The sequence below is a fragment of the Carlito syrichta genome, unplaced genomic scaffold (assembly GCF_000164805.1).
Source record: "Carlito syrichta isolate Samal-C Ts95f unplaced genomic scaffold, Tarsius_syrichta-2.0.1 Scaffold197851, whole genome shotgun sequence".
In the NCBI taxonomy this organism is placed as follows: Eukaryota; Metazoa; Chordata; class Mammalia; order Primates; family Tarsiidae; genus Carlito; species Carlito syrichta.
In genome coordinates this window covers 292,123-307,005 of record NW_007141947.1, presented here as the reverse complement: position 1 = coordinate 307,005, position 14,883 = coordinate 292,123, and the positions used below count along the sequence as shown (strand labels likewise).

Genomic DNA, 14,883 nt, shown 5'->3' with positions numbered 1-14,883 from the left:
GCAGATGCTGGTGAGGATGCAGAGAAAAATGAACACTTCTACATTGCTGGTGAGAATGCAAACTAGTGCAACCTTTTTGGAAAACAGTGTGGCGATTTCTGAAAAAACTAGAAATTGACCTTCCATATGACCCAGCAATTCCCCTATTGGGAATATACCTGGAGGAACTCAAATCATTCTGCAAAAAGATACCTGCACAGTTCTGTTTGTTGCAGCTCTATGCACAATAGCAAAAACATGGAACCAACCATGTTGCCCATTGAAACTGGACTGGATAAAGAAAATGTGGTACATATACACAATGGAATATTATTCAGCTATAAAGAAGGACAAATATATGGACTTTGCAGCAACTTGGATGGATTTGATGTTGATCATAGTCAGTGATCTACCACAGAAACAAAGAACAGAGTACCATATGTTCTCACTCATAAGCAGACCTTGAACAATTATAATACTGTAAGAAGGCATTTGGCAATAATGGAAAACTGTCAGGGGAGGGGGTGGGATTGGCAGTTGAGGGAAACTGCTAGGGGAGGGAGGGGTATACCTCATCAACAAGGATACCTGCATAATCAACATTTGTATACCTTACCCTGAATTGTACCCCACATCTTTATAATAAAAAAGGGTGATAAAAAATTAACTTCCTGAGCTTAACGAAATAATAGCAAAGAAAAGAAGCAATGAACTTGAAGACAGATCAACAGAATATATCCAATCTGAAGAGAGAAAAATAAATTATTGAATAAAGACAAACCACTGTTAAGGCTGGGTGTAGTGACTCAAACCTGTAATCCCAGCACTTTCAGAGACCAAGGCAAGAGGACTGTCTGAGCCCAGGGGTTGAAGACCAGCCTTGGCAACTAGGTGAGACCTTGTCTCTACAGTAAATTTAAAAAAAAAAATAGCCAGACATGGTAGAACACACCTGTAGTTCCAGCTACTTGGAAGGTTGAGGCAGAAGGATCTCCTGAGTCCAGCAGGTCAAGGCTACAGTGGCCATAAGCATGCCACTGCATTCCAGCCTGGGCAACAGAGTGAGACTCCAACTTAAAACAAAAACAAAAACAAAAACATAAAACATCTTTGGCCAGGCGCAGTGTCTCACACATATAATCCCAGCACTTTGGGAGGCCGAGGTGAGAGGATTGCCTGAGCCCATAGTTTCGAGACCATTCTGGGCAACTTGGTGAGACCTCATCTCTTCAATAAATCAAAAAATTAGCTGAGTGTGGTGGCTCGTACCTATAGTTCCAGCTACTTGGAAGGCTGAGGCGGAAGGACTGCCTGAGCTCAACAGGTCGAGGCTGTAGTGGCGGTGAGAGTGCCACTGCATTCCAGCCTGGGTGACAGAGTGATATTCCAACTAAAAAAAAACCCAAAAAACCCCAGGCCATTGCCTTGCTAGACTCTGGTGTGTCCATGTGCTCTTTGAGCTATGGCTGTCACCACGCTTCCTGACTTTGGCCCCCTCCCCTCTCCTGGGGAGGTGAATCTCCTCTTTCTCTCTCTCTAATTTACTTTCTAGATAAACTGTATTCTCTAATCTAACATCTGTGCTTGCCTCTGAGTGTCAGCCCCTTTTCCAATCTGTAACAGGTGAATAATAAACTTTACTTCTTTCTTAAACAAAATAAAACAAACAAAAAAAGCAAAGAGCTGAAGTGATGATGGAGTAAGGACCTCCAAAAATCATGTCCTCCATAAAAGCAATGAGAACACTGGGGAAAAAAAATAGTCATAATTAACCTTTCAAAAGTCAAAATTACCAAAGTTTTGCAGCAATCCAGGAGTCATTTTTTTTTAAACTGATATTTGTAAGAAATGGTGAGTGTTGTGTTTTGACTTGTTCTATTCTCATCCTTCTCTCCCCAGCAACATGATAACCTTCAACACCAAGAGTCTATAATCATAATGCAAAAGAACAGTCTTGCAGCTGGGGTAACAGAATGGGACTGGGGCTTCTTCAAATGTAATCGCCAGAGAATTGTCATTATCTGACCTGTCTGGTGGTTTCCTAGGAAGCCCTACTCACCAAGGCTTGTCTCTAATTGACCCCAGAGATTATTCAGTGTGAACAGTATTTTCTTTGGGAACATTTGTGAAAAAACAATCAGTAGCAATTAGTTAACAATATGGCTATCTGAGGTGGTAGATAACATTTTGAGGAAAACAGTTGGCTAACCAAATATCTTAAAAGAAAGTTATGGGGGATGAGAAGCTCATAGGGGCTTTCAAAACTCTAACGTATTCCCAGAATTCTAGAAGACCCTGCACATGTGTAGGGCCGATCACATGCCCAGAGATGTGAACATATTAAAGAAACACCTAAAAATCTATTCCTAAACTCATATGGAGGCTCTGCATATAAGTGAGTATGGTTGTAGACTCTTGTAAGATTCTTAAGTTGTACGATTAAGTTGTTGTACAGCTAAGAGTTGTAGACTGCCTTGCTGAGTACTGAAGGCATACTCCAACATGCAAACAGAGCTCTTGGCAAGGACTGAAATATTTGTACTTATTGTTTATGTGCATTTAAGAAAATCTCTATCCAATCGTTAGTTGATCACTAAACTAAAAGTGCAGAGACTCCTCCAGTGGTCCTCCATGACAAAAAACATAAACTTAAAGAATTAGTTCAAGAAAGTCACTAAACAAAAAAATAGGAGCAACAAACCTTGAAAAGAAGGATGAAGGTAATTTCCAGAGTGGCATATTATTTTTTTAAGTCATACAGTTTTTTTTTAAATAATACATTTTTAAAACACATGCAAAGAAGCAAAAAAAAACAAAAAGCTTTTTGTGATGGAAAATAAAAAGCAAACAGTAGAAACAAGCCACAGGGAATCTCAGATACTGAACTCAGATACTGAGCTAAATGAAGACTTTAAATAGGCTATTGCAAAAATTTTTTAATGAAAAAATTTCAAAAGAACTAAGTATGAGAATGATAGTAAAACACAAGAATGATGTGTCACCAAATAAAGAATGTCAATGAAAAGATAAAAAGTATTTTTTAAAAAGGAATTAAAATTTTGGAGTTTTAAAAGTTTAATAACTGAAATTTTTAAAAAATGCTAGAGGGGCTAAATAGCAGAGTTGAGCAGACAGAATAAAGAATCAGCAAACTTGAATAAAACATAAGCCAGTTGAAATTATCCTGCAGAAGGAAAAAAAAATAGAAAGAAAATGAATGAAGTCACAGAGACCCAAGGGATGCCATTAAGCATGTCAATATACACATTAATGGAAGTCCTAGATGGAGAGGAGGAAAAGATAGAATGTTTGAACAAATAGTGGCTAAAAACTTCTCAAATTTGATTTTTATTTTTGAGTCAGGGTCTCACTCTATTGCCCAGGCTGGAGTCCAGAGGCACAATCCTAACTCACTTCAGCTGCAGACTTTTGGGTTCAGGTGATCCTTCAACCTCAGTCTCCCACAAAGCTGGGACTACAGGTGCATGCCATCACACCCAGCTAATTTATTTTTATTTTTATTTTTGTAGAGACAAGATCTTTCTCTGTTTCCCAGGCTGGTCTCAAACTCCTGGGCTCAAGTAATCCCCGCACCTCAGCTTCCCAAAGTGCTGTGATTAGAGGCATGAGCTGCCACACTCAGGCTAAATTTTATTTTATTTTTTGTTTTTTTGTTGATTTGTTTTGTTTTTGTTTTTTGAGACAGGGTCTTGCTCTGTTGCTCAGACTGGAGTGCAGTAGCAAAATCACAGTTCACTACAACCCTGATCTCCTGGGCTCAGGCAATCCTTCCACCTCAGACTGCTGAGTAGCTGGACTACAGGTGTGTACTACCATAGCCCAGCTAAAAAAATTTTAAATTTTTTTCTTAGACTGTTCTCAAACTCCTAGGCTAAAGTAATCCTCCCGCACCTTGGCCTCCCAGAGTGCTGGGATTACAGGCATGAGCCACCATGGCTAGTCCAAAATTTGTAATCCAAGTGAGATAAACTTGAAGACATGCACATCTATATAGTTAATAATAATATTTTCATAGCTAAAGTCAAAAGGGGATCCTGAAAACAATAAAAGGGAAGAGGCTCGTCACATACAAGTGGTCTTCAATAAGATTGAAAGCTTCTCTCTGAGATTCATGGTTTACAAAGGCAGTGAGATAACATATTCAAAGTGCTGGAAGAAAAGACTGTCAGTCAAAAATCTATACCCAGTCAAACTATCCTTCACTAATGAAAGAGAAATTAAGGCACGTTTAAATAAATAAAAATGGAGAGATTGTGTCACTAGCCGACCTGTTCAACATGAAATATCAACCCAATGAAGTCCTCTAGGCTAAAATGAAGGATATTAGATAGTAACCTCAATTCATAAGAAGAATATCAGTAAATATAATTACATGGAAAAATACAAAAGACTGTGTACTGTTGAAGTTAAATTCGTAGCAATTCAAACTAGATTGTTATGTGAAGATTTTAATTGTAATCTTTAGAAAAATCACTAAGAAAATTATACCAAAAATATAGTCAAAGAAATTACAAAAGGCTGAGCATGGTGGATCACACCTCTAATCCTAGTGCTTTAGGAGGATGAGGTTGGAGGATTGCTTGAGATCAGTAGTTTGAGATGAGCCTGGGAAACATAGTGAGACCCGGACTCTACAAATAAATAAATAAATAAATAAAAATTGTCCAGTCTTGGTGATATGTGCCTATAGTCCTAGCTACTTGGGAGGCTGAGGCAGGAGGATCACTTGAGTCCAAGAGTTCGAGGTTGCAGTGAACTATGATCATGTCATTTTACTCTAGACATAGAGTGAAACCCTGTTGAAAGAGAGAGAATGGAAGGAAGGAAGGGGGAACAGAGGAAGGAAGGGAGGGAGGGAGGAAGGAAAGAAAGAAAGAAAGGAAGAGATAAAGAGAGAAAAAGAAAGTGAGAGAGAAATGACAAGAAAACAAAAATGTCACACTAAAAATATATATATTTAAACACAAAAAGAAAGTAATGAGGAATACAATAATATATAGAAAACAAATAGCAAAAAGTCAGCTATAAATCCTACCTAGTAAGTAATTACATTAAATATAAACACTAACTAAAAAGGCTCTCCTTTAGACTGTCTAAATGGATAAAAACATGGTATAATTGCAGGCTGTCTACAAGAGCCATATTTTAGACATAGAGATACAAATAAGTTGAAATTATAAAGATAGAAAAAGATATAATATTCAAAGAGTACAAAGGAGAGCTGGAGTGACTACTAATATCAAACAAATGGTCTTTAAGGCAAAAAATGGTATTAGACACAAGAATATTTTGTAACAATAATGCATCAGTCCACCAACAAGATGAAAATAATAAGATCATATAGAGTATGTTTTCTTTCAAAAATAGAATTACGTTAAGGATACAGAACGGTAAGATACCTATGAAAACCCCAAATATCTAGTAATTAAGTAACATTTCTAAATAATACATAAATCAAAGCAGGAATCACAAGAAAAATTAAAACACAGAATTGTATTGCTAACTCAGTGCTTAAAGGGAAAGCAGTAGTAGTAAATGCTCATAAATAAAAATGAGCACTGAGCAGTTTGTCTGACAAGACCAACATAACTCTAATAACATCACTAGAGAAAAAAATATTACCAAATAAAGGAATGGAAACTTGCAAATCAATATTCCTATGAACATGGATGCAAAAATCTTTAACAAAATATTAGCAAATAAGATTGATTAATATATAAAAATAATGATATATCATGATGATTTATTATCCCAGTAATACAATGCTAATTGAACATTCAAAAATCAATCCATATCATTCACTGTTGAAAGCATAAATGGACACAAAAAAACACATTTGACAAAATGTAACACCTGTTGATGGTTAAAAGAGAAAACTTTCAGCAAGATAGAAGAATATTTAGAAAACCCCCTCACTCTGCTAGAGTGTACCTATCAAAAAACCTACATATAATATCATACTGATGTTTATTTATTTATTTATTTTTATTATAAAGATGTAGGGTACAATTCAGGGTTAGGTATACAAATGTTGATTATGCAGTTACCCTTGTTGATGTGGTATGTCCCTCCCTTAGCAGTTTCGCTCAACTGCCAATCCCACCCCCCTCCCCTGACAGTTTCCCACTACTGTCAATCCCTTTCTTATAGAATTATAATTTATACTTATGTTTAAAGACTGTTTTCTTTTATGATCAGGAATAAGGTAAGGATGCTCTCACTCACCATTGTTATTCAACATGATGGTAGGTGTTGAAGTCAGTGAAATAGGTTAAGAAAAAGAAATAAGGGTCAACAAGTTCAGGAGGGGAAAGCGAAACTTTTTATTATGGTTGTTTATATAGAAAATTCCAAGGAATCAACAAGAAAACTCATTAGAACTAGTAAGTGAATTTAAACTTACAGAATGTAAGTTTAATATACAAAGTTAAGTATTTTTACCTGCTAGTGGCTGAAAATTGAAAAGTAAATCTTTAAAAAAGTTCAAAAGACACATTAAATAAATACTGAGAAATAAAGTTTAAAAGTTATTTCAGATCTCTACGATAAAGGTGCAAAACATTGATAAAAAGAAATTTAAAATGACTGAAATAAATGGAGGAATATACTTTTTTTTTATTGGAAGACTCAATACTATTAAGATGTCAGTTTCTCCCCAAATTAAACAATATCCTCAATGCAATCCCAATCAAAGCTGCCAGTGGAAATTTGTAGAAATTACTGAGCTGAATTAAAAATTTTCATGTGCACAAAAATGCCTTAGAATAGCCAAAGATTGTTTTACAAAAAAAGTAAAACTGGAAGACCTGCTTTGAGGACTTGCTGTAAAATTACATAAGTAAAGACAGTTTTGAATTGGAGAAAGTTAGACACACAGAACAATTAAAAAAGTCAGAGAGTTCAGAAACAGCCTCACATTATATGTTCACTTGTTTATGAGCAATGGTGCCAAGAAAATTCAACAGGGAAATTTTTAAAAATTCAACAAATGATTATAGAACTAATGAAATCTTTGTATATATATATAAAAGTAACCTCCAACCTAACCTAACACTTTTCACAAATAGTAACCAAAGATGAGGGAGAAGCATAATTATGAAAGCTACAATTATGAAACTTCCAGAAGAAAATTATGAGAAAATTACTACGATGTTTTCTTAAGCAAAGATGTGTTACATAGGACACCAAAAGCATAAGATATAAGAGAAAAATAAATGCAGAAACCGGACTTTATCATTAAGACACTATAATGAAAAAGAAAGAACAAACCATAAACTAGGGGGAAAAAAATCACAGCACATATGTCAGATAAAGAATTTGTACCCAGAACATATAAAACTCTTATAATTTAAAACAAATAACCCAATACAAATGACCAAAAGATCGGAACAGATATTTCACAAAAAAAATATACAAATGGCCACTACGGATATAAAAAATGCTCAACATCTTTACCCATCTGAAAAAAATTCAAATTAAATAATGTAGAATACACATTTATTAAAATGAGAAAAGTAGAAAAGACTAACAAAAATAAGTGTTGGCAAGTATCTGGAGCAACTAGAACTCTCATACACTGAAGTGGAAATGTGAACAGCACACCATTTTGGAAAACAGCTTGGAATTAAAAAAAAATAAATAAACACATAGTTACCACATGACCTTGTTGCTCTATTTCTGTATATCTTCCAAGAGTAGAGAAAACACATGCTCACACAAACCTGTACACAAATATTTATAGCAACTGTTGGCAATAGATAAACAGTAACAATAAACAAAATTCCATTGACAAGTGAACGGATAGAAAAAATGAGTTACATACATACTATTACGAAACATTATTTAGCAGTAAAAAGGAACAAACTATTAATATATGCAACAACATGAGTGAATCTCAAAAATCATTGTGCTGAGTGAAAGAAGACAGCCGGCCTCGAGATGCAGGTGGCTCTGGAGATCACTGCTCGCTACTGCGGCCGGGAGCTGGAGCAGTATGGCCCGTGTGTGGTGGCCAAGCCTGACTCATGGCAGCGAGACTGTCACCACCTCAAGATGAGCATTGCTCGATGCACATCCTCCTACCCAATCATCCGCCAGATCCGTCAGGCTTGTGCTGAGCCTTTTGAGGCCTTCGAGGAGTGTCTTCGACAGAATGAAGCAGCCATGGACAACTGTGCCGAGCATGTGCGCTGCTTCCTGCAGTGCGTCGAGCAGGTGCAGCTGCCACGCTCACCCACGACTGTGGAGGCACAGTCACTTCCTGCTTCCTGAGAACTCCCTCGACTACGGGAAAACTGGACATGGGTGACTGGCCACTTGATGCCCCACCCCCACAGAATGGCCAGATGGAGTCCTGTGGGCAGTGGGCCTGGCTTTCCTGGATATCAGGACTTCCAATAAATAAAGACTCTATATACTGGTTTTGAAAAAAAAGAAGACAGACATTAAGAGAATATAGTTGCGAGAAACAAACTTACCCATCTAAAATCAAAGGACAGACACGGAGACATGGAGTATAGCAGAAGCAAGACTTTAATGGCAGTCTTTCAAGACTGAATGTCTGGTAGGCAGGTATACCCCAGGCAGCTACAGCAAGCCATTTATTCCCTAATGTGCAAATCCCTTTCCCGGTTCCTCATTGAGTATTTTGGGGTGTACAATCTTTCCCAGAAGTTGCCTAAGTTCCATTTTTCCCCCCTTGTAAGCTTACCCCTGGTTCCCTTCCCTGATTAAGTCTCTATTTTCTTAAGAATAGCTATTGTCTTCTCATTGGCCCATTTCCATCTCCTGCTTGTTTAGCAGCCCACCAAGAGCTGGTGGCTGAAGACTGCTACATTCGTCAGCCTGCTTAGATAGGCCTTGAAAATGAACCACCAGAATATTTCTTACAATAGTGTAGAATTCCATTTTTATAGAAATCTTTAAAAATGCAAACGAATCTATAGAGACAAAAAGAAGATAAGTGATTTAGGGATGGGGTGGAGGAAGAATAGATTGCAAAGGGGCATAGAAGACTTTTGGATGACTGAAATGGTTTTTAAAAAATTTTATTTTGGTGGTGGTGTGAATTCTGACAAATATATATAATTTATCAAAATTATATATTAAGTATATATTCAACTAATTGAACATACATTGTACCTCAATACTGCTGTTTAATTAAAAAGTCAAATAACAAGTATTGGTTAGAATGTGGAGAGACTGGAATCCTCATATACTATCAGTGAGAATGTGAAATGGTGCAATTGCTTCCAAAAACACTGGCAGTTTCTCACATGATTAGAGTTACTACATTACCTAGTAATTTCAGTTCTAGATATTTGCTAAAGAGAAATGGAAACCTACCCACAAAGAAACATGTACATGAATGTTTATAGCAGTATTATTTGCAATAGCCAAAAGTTGGAAACAAATGTTCATCAACTGATGAATGAATAAACAAAATGTGATATATTCATACATTAGACTACTCTGTGATCATAAAAACAAAGGATGTGTCTGCAAGCTGGCCAATAGGATGCCCTGGGCTTCACTCCATCTCACAGAAAGTCTAACTAGCAAATATCCATAGATACGAACATCTTTGTAAAAACCTCTGTATTAAGGTCTTCCAGAAAAACAGAATCAATGGGAGGGAGGGAGGAAGAGAGAAAAATAAAGAACGAGAGAAAGGTATGAGGGAGATTATTAAGGGATTTGGCTCACACTATTATGGAGACTGAGAAGTCCACAATAGGCTGTCTGCAAGCTGGAGAATTAGGAAAGCCAGCAGCATGGATCAATAAAAGTCTGAAGGCCTCAGAACTAGAAAAACTGATGGTGTATCATTCAATCCTAGGCCAGACCTAAGAACCCAGGGGATCCACTGGTGCAAGTTCCAAAATCCAAAAGCCAGGATTTTGATGTGCAAGAGCATAAGAAAATGGTGTCCCAGCTCCAGAAGAGAGAGAAAAATTTCCTTTCTTCTGACTTTTTGTTCTAACCAGTCTCTCAGTCGACTGGATGGTACCTACCTACACTGGGTGAGGGTCTTATTCAGTCTTCTGATTCAAATGCCAGTAGCTTCTGGAAACACCCTCACAGACATACCGCAAAATAATGCCTTACCAGCTATCTGGGTATTTCTTAACCCAGTCAAGTTGATGCCTAAAATTAACCATCACAATCCCAAAATTTGGGAATGAGACTGAGATACCCACATGAGTCACAGAACAGAATAAAAAGCACATTTGAAGAGTAGAAGGAATAGTCTCACTTTCACCATGTTGCCCCTCCTCCTTCCCCAAGTCGACACAGCACAACACAGAAAGAATTATTCTAAGCCAGTGGTTTCTATAGTGGGAAAAGAGTTCTAGAACTAGACATCCAGCATTCCTAGCATTCTGAGACTGAGACGCTTCCCAGGAAGCCCACTGCTGCCTAATCTCACTGGGAACATTGGGTATAACCTCAGAGTGAGGCTATCTGGGATCAGGTAGAAACAAAGAAAGGATAGAACTCACAGTGATTAGCATGTGAATCTTAGTGTCAGTTCTGTGATTCTGCCAATGATGGAAAGAGCAGCTAATAAAATAGCCCACTGGCAAAACTGACTGAGTTGATGGCTTCCAGAAGTATATTGGGAAGTTCAGTTTGCCTTAAGTCCCTAAATAACCATCCTCTATGTCCACCCTCAGAGTCCACTCCAATGCCCCTCCCATGCAAGGAGACACCAACCTCTGAGCATTTGGCAGAGAACAGGGTGTAAATCTACCCAACCTGTGAGTCCAAACAGCAATTCAGACAAGATTTAGAGTCTATTAAAAGGTCCCTCCAAGGCAGAAAAATACCCATCACTGTACATTTATGCAGAGTGCAAGGGCTAAACCTTTCTAACCTTGGAATCCAGACAGTCTCAGATCCCACTCCAAGGTCCTGTGAAGATAGGAAGACAAACTTCAGTCATAGACTCTAGACTTATTTATCCCTAGAAGCAACTCTGCCAAACCCGAAAACCCAATCTTCATCCCTTTCCAACCTCAGAAACCAAATAGTGATACTGCGTAGTGAGGAAATACACCCTTCAACTTTGACCAATAAGAGACTATTGCAGTGCCTGCCTACCCAGTGATTTTCCTGACTATAAAGCCCAGCCAGTGGTCTTGCTGAAAGGCAGAATGAAGAACCCAGCAAGGACCTCAATCTGACCTCAGAGCAAAGACAGTGACCCAGCCAACTAGAGAACCCGATAGCAAACCCTGCCTGCCCAGGATCATTACCAACTGGACCATCTAGAATCACATGCTAGATTAATGAAGGCATATCCCTGACAAAGAACACCATAAAAGCCCGAAGTGGTAACTGTCTCCTCAAATGTATGCTCAACTACACAAGTATATAAGGAGTATTTAAAAATTAGGAAATTATGACACTACTAAAAGAAACTGATAAATCTCCAACAATGGACTCTAAAGAAATGAAGACCTATAAAATAACTAACAAAAAATTCCAAATAACCCTCTTAAAGAAGATCAGAGAACTACAAAAATATATGAATAGAAAATGAGATGAGAATTAGAAAATACACAAAATGAGATGTTTAACAAAGAAATTGAAATATTTTAAAACAGAAATATTTAGAGATGAAGAATACAATAACTAAACTGAAAAATCAACAGGTAACTTCAACAACAGGCTCAATCAAGCAAAAGAAAGAATCAAAGAGCCTGAAGACAGAACATTTACAACATTTAATCAGAGAATAAATGAATAACAAAGAAAGTCTATGGAAAGTATGGGATGCCATCATAGAACTAACAATCACATAATAGGAGTTATGGTGAAAAAAATGAGAGAAAGCATCAGGAAGCATATTTAAAGAAATAATGACTGAAAACTTTCCAAGTCTGGGGAAAGATGCCAACATCCAAGTATAGGAAGTGCAGAAGTGTCCAATCAAATTCACCTTAAAGGAGAGTTCACCAAGATATGTAATAAACTATCAAAAATCAAATACAAAAAAATTGTGAGAGCAGCAAGAAATAAGAAACATATCACTTAACAAGAGAATCTCAATAGGGCTATTATAAATTTTATCAGCAGAAATCCTGCAGGCCAGGAAAGAGTGGGATAATATTTCAAAGTGCTGAAGAAGGAAAAAATACAACCAAGAATACTTTTTCCAGAAAAGCTGTCTGTTATGGTTTGAATGTGCTCCCTGCATTCATGTATTAGGAACTTAATTTCCTTAGAGTCTATAATACTCAGTGATCTATCACAGAAACAAAGAACTGAGTACTACACGTTCTCATTCATATGTGGACCCTGAACAATGATCATAATACTATAAAAAAGGGATTGGCAGTAGTGGGAAACTCCGGGGGGGGGGGTTGGAGCATGGCATACTTCATCAATAAGTGTACCTGATCTCAAAGTGGGAACCAAAGTGAGACCCAAACTCTACCTGTGTAATGACCATTTGTATATCTAATCCTAAATTGCACCCCATATCCCTAAAATAATAAAATAAATAAAAATAAGGAAATTATTCCAATGCAACAGTATTGGGAGGTAGGCCTACTAAGAGGTGAATAGGGTAAAGCTCTCACAAATGAATTAATGTTGTTATTATGGGATTGGGTTGTTATAAAAGAGAGTCTTGTGCTTTCTTTGTCTCATGAACTGGCTTTCACCTTTCACCATGCAACCATAGGATGAATGTCACCAGATGCTGGCACCATGGTCTTGGACTTCCCAAATTCAGAACCATGTAAAGCTATATAGAAATTCCTTAAAAAGAAAAAAAGAAAGAAAAGAAGTAACTAAAAATAGAATTATCATATGGTCCAGCAATCTCATTTTTGGGTGCATATCTGAAAGAATTAAATTCAATATGTTGAAGAGATCTGCACTGCCATGTCCATTGCAGCCGTATTCACAATTAAAAAGAAGGAAATTCTGTCATTTGCAACAATATAAATAAACCTGGAGAACATTATGCTAAATAAAATAAGCCCAGCACAGAAAAACAAATACTGCATGATCTCACTTATATGTAGAATCTAAAACTATTGAACTCATAGAAGTAGAGAATAGAATAGTCATTACCAGAGACTGGGGGGAGAAAGAATGGGGAGATGTTGGCTAAAATGCACAAAGTTTCAGTTAGACGGGAGGAATATGGTTTTTGAGATCTATTGCAAGCACAGTGATTACAGTCAACAATGTATTGTATATTTCACAATCGCTAAGAGTAAATTTCAAATGTTCTCATCACAAATAAATGGTAAGTATTTGGAGTGATGGCTATGCTAATTAGGTTGATTTAATCATTGCACATTATATTCATATATATAACATCATTCTGTGCTTCATGAATATATACAATCATGACATATAAGTTTTACAATAAAAATGAAAATAAAAGGAATAAAGTACTGACACATGCTACAAAACGTATGAATTTTGAAAACATTTTGCATAGTGAATTAAGCCACATAATTTACAATTTCTGTAAGGGTAAACTGAGGCGAGGTGGGCCAGTGCTGGTACCGTGGGGATAATGCAAGATTGCAACCAAGTAAGAAGTAGAAGGAAGTTTATTAATCGTCTTTCACAGATTGGAAAAGGGGTCAACACTCAGAGGTAAGTGTGACCTTGAAGGGCCAAGAACTGGGTATATTTAAGGGCCTTTGGGGTAAAGGGGGGGATGGGCCCAGCAGGGTCAGGGCCCAAAGCAATGTCCAGGGCTGCAGTCTTTGATGTTGATTGTAGCCACATGAGTCTTAGATCTCGGTATTGTCAGATATTAGCATCTCGTGACCTCTGATGGTAGGCTAGATGGGAAGAGACAAGGGGAAGGGTTTTTCCTGTAAGAGACCTATCAGTTGTTTCCAATTCACAAGCACCTTAGCTAAATGATGGTCTTATCATTTCTATGGCTTCGGTCAGCTAAGGTGTGATCTTTGACCTTCCACCTTCTACAAGGAACTTGAAATTTTTTTTTTTTTTTTTCTTTGAGTCAGAATCTCACTCTGTCACCCAGGCTAGAGTGCAGTGGCATGCTCACGCCCAACCCAGCATCAATCTGCTGGGCTCAGGCAATCTTTCCACCTCAGCCTTCCAAGTAGCAGGAACTACAGATTAGGGCTACCATGCCCAGCTAATTTTTGATATATTGTAGAGACGAGGTCTCACTAAGTTGCCCGGGCTGTTCTCGAAACCCTGGGTTCAGGCAATCCTCTTGCCTTGACCTCCCAAAGTGCTGGAATTACAGATTTGAGTGATCACGCCTGGCCTGAAAGTTTCTTAAAGATTATTATGCTAAACCATGAATTGAAAGGTTGGGCTGTCCTTGTTTTTCATCTGATGTTTTCCTTTGATTTGCCAAGGGGGTGGAGTAGGCTGCCAGGTTGACCTGCAGTAAAATGTAATTTTTAAAATGTCTGACCACTTCCTAAAACCTGCCTATTGGAAATTTATCTATGTCTAACCTGTGCTAGATTCAAAATGCATCAGTCTAAGCAAAAATGGTTATGCTGAGACAAAATGTGAACTAAGTTTATTCTAAGTTTCTCGGGGTCCCTTCTTTTTCTCATGAAATGTCCAGAATAGGAAAATGCATGGATTCAGATAGTAATTAATGAATTCCTAGTCATCAGGGGGAGCTTAGGGATCAGGAGGGTGGTAGCTAAAATGTGGAATTTTTTTTCCAGGCAATGAAATGTTCTAAAATTGAATTTGGTGATGGTTGTACATATCTGTGAGCATACCAAAATCATTTAGTTACATACTTTAAATGGGTAAATTGTGTGGTATGCAAAGTATATCTGAATAAATTTTTTTAAAAAAACAAAAGAAACTTAATCAGTGGAGTATAAACCAGAACCATAGAAAACTGTTAAA

General features: G+C 37.3%; 1 pseudogene across 1 annotated transcript; it reads left to right on the top strand.

The window, feature by feature from the left end:
- Positions 1-7,929: 7,929 nt before the first annotated feature.
- LOC103253073 lies at positions 7,930-8,420 on the top strand (annotated as a pseudogene). The gene has a single exon (XR_002481554.1). The product of XR_002481554.1 is annotated as a coiled-coil-helix-coiled-coil-helix domain-containing protein 5 pseudogene (transcript).
- The last annotated feature ends 6,463 nt before the right edge of the window (positions 8,421-14,883 follow it).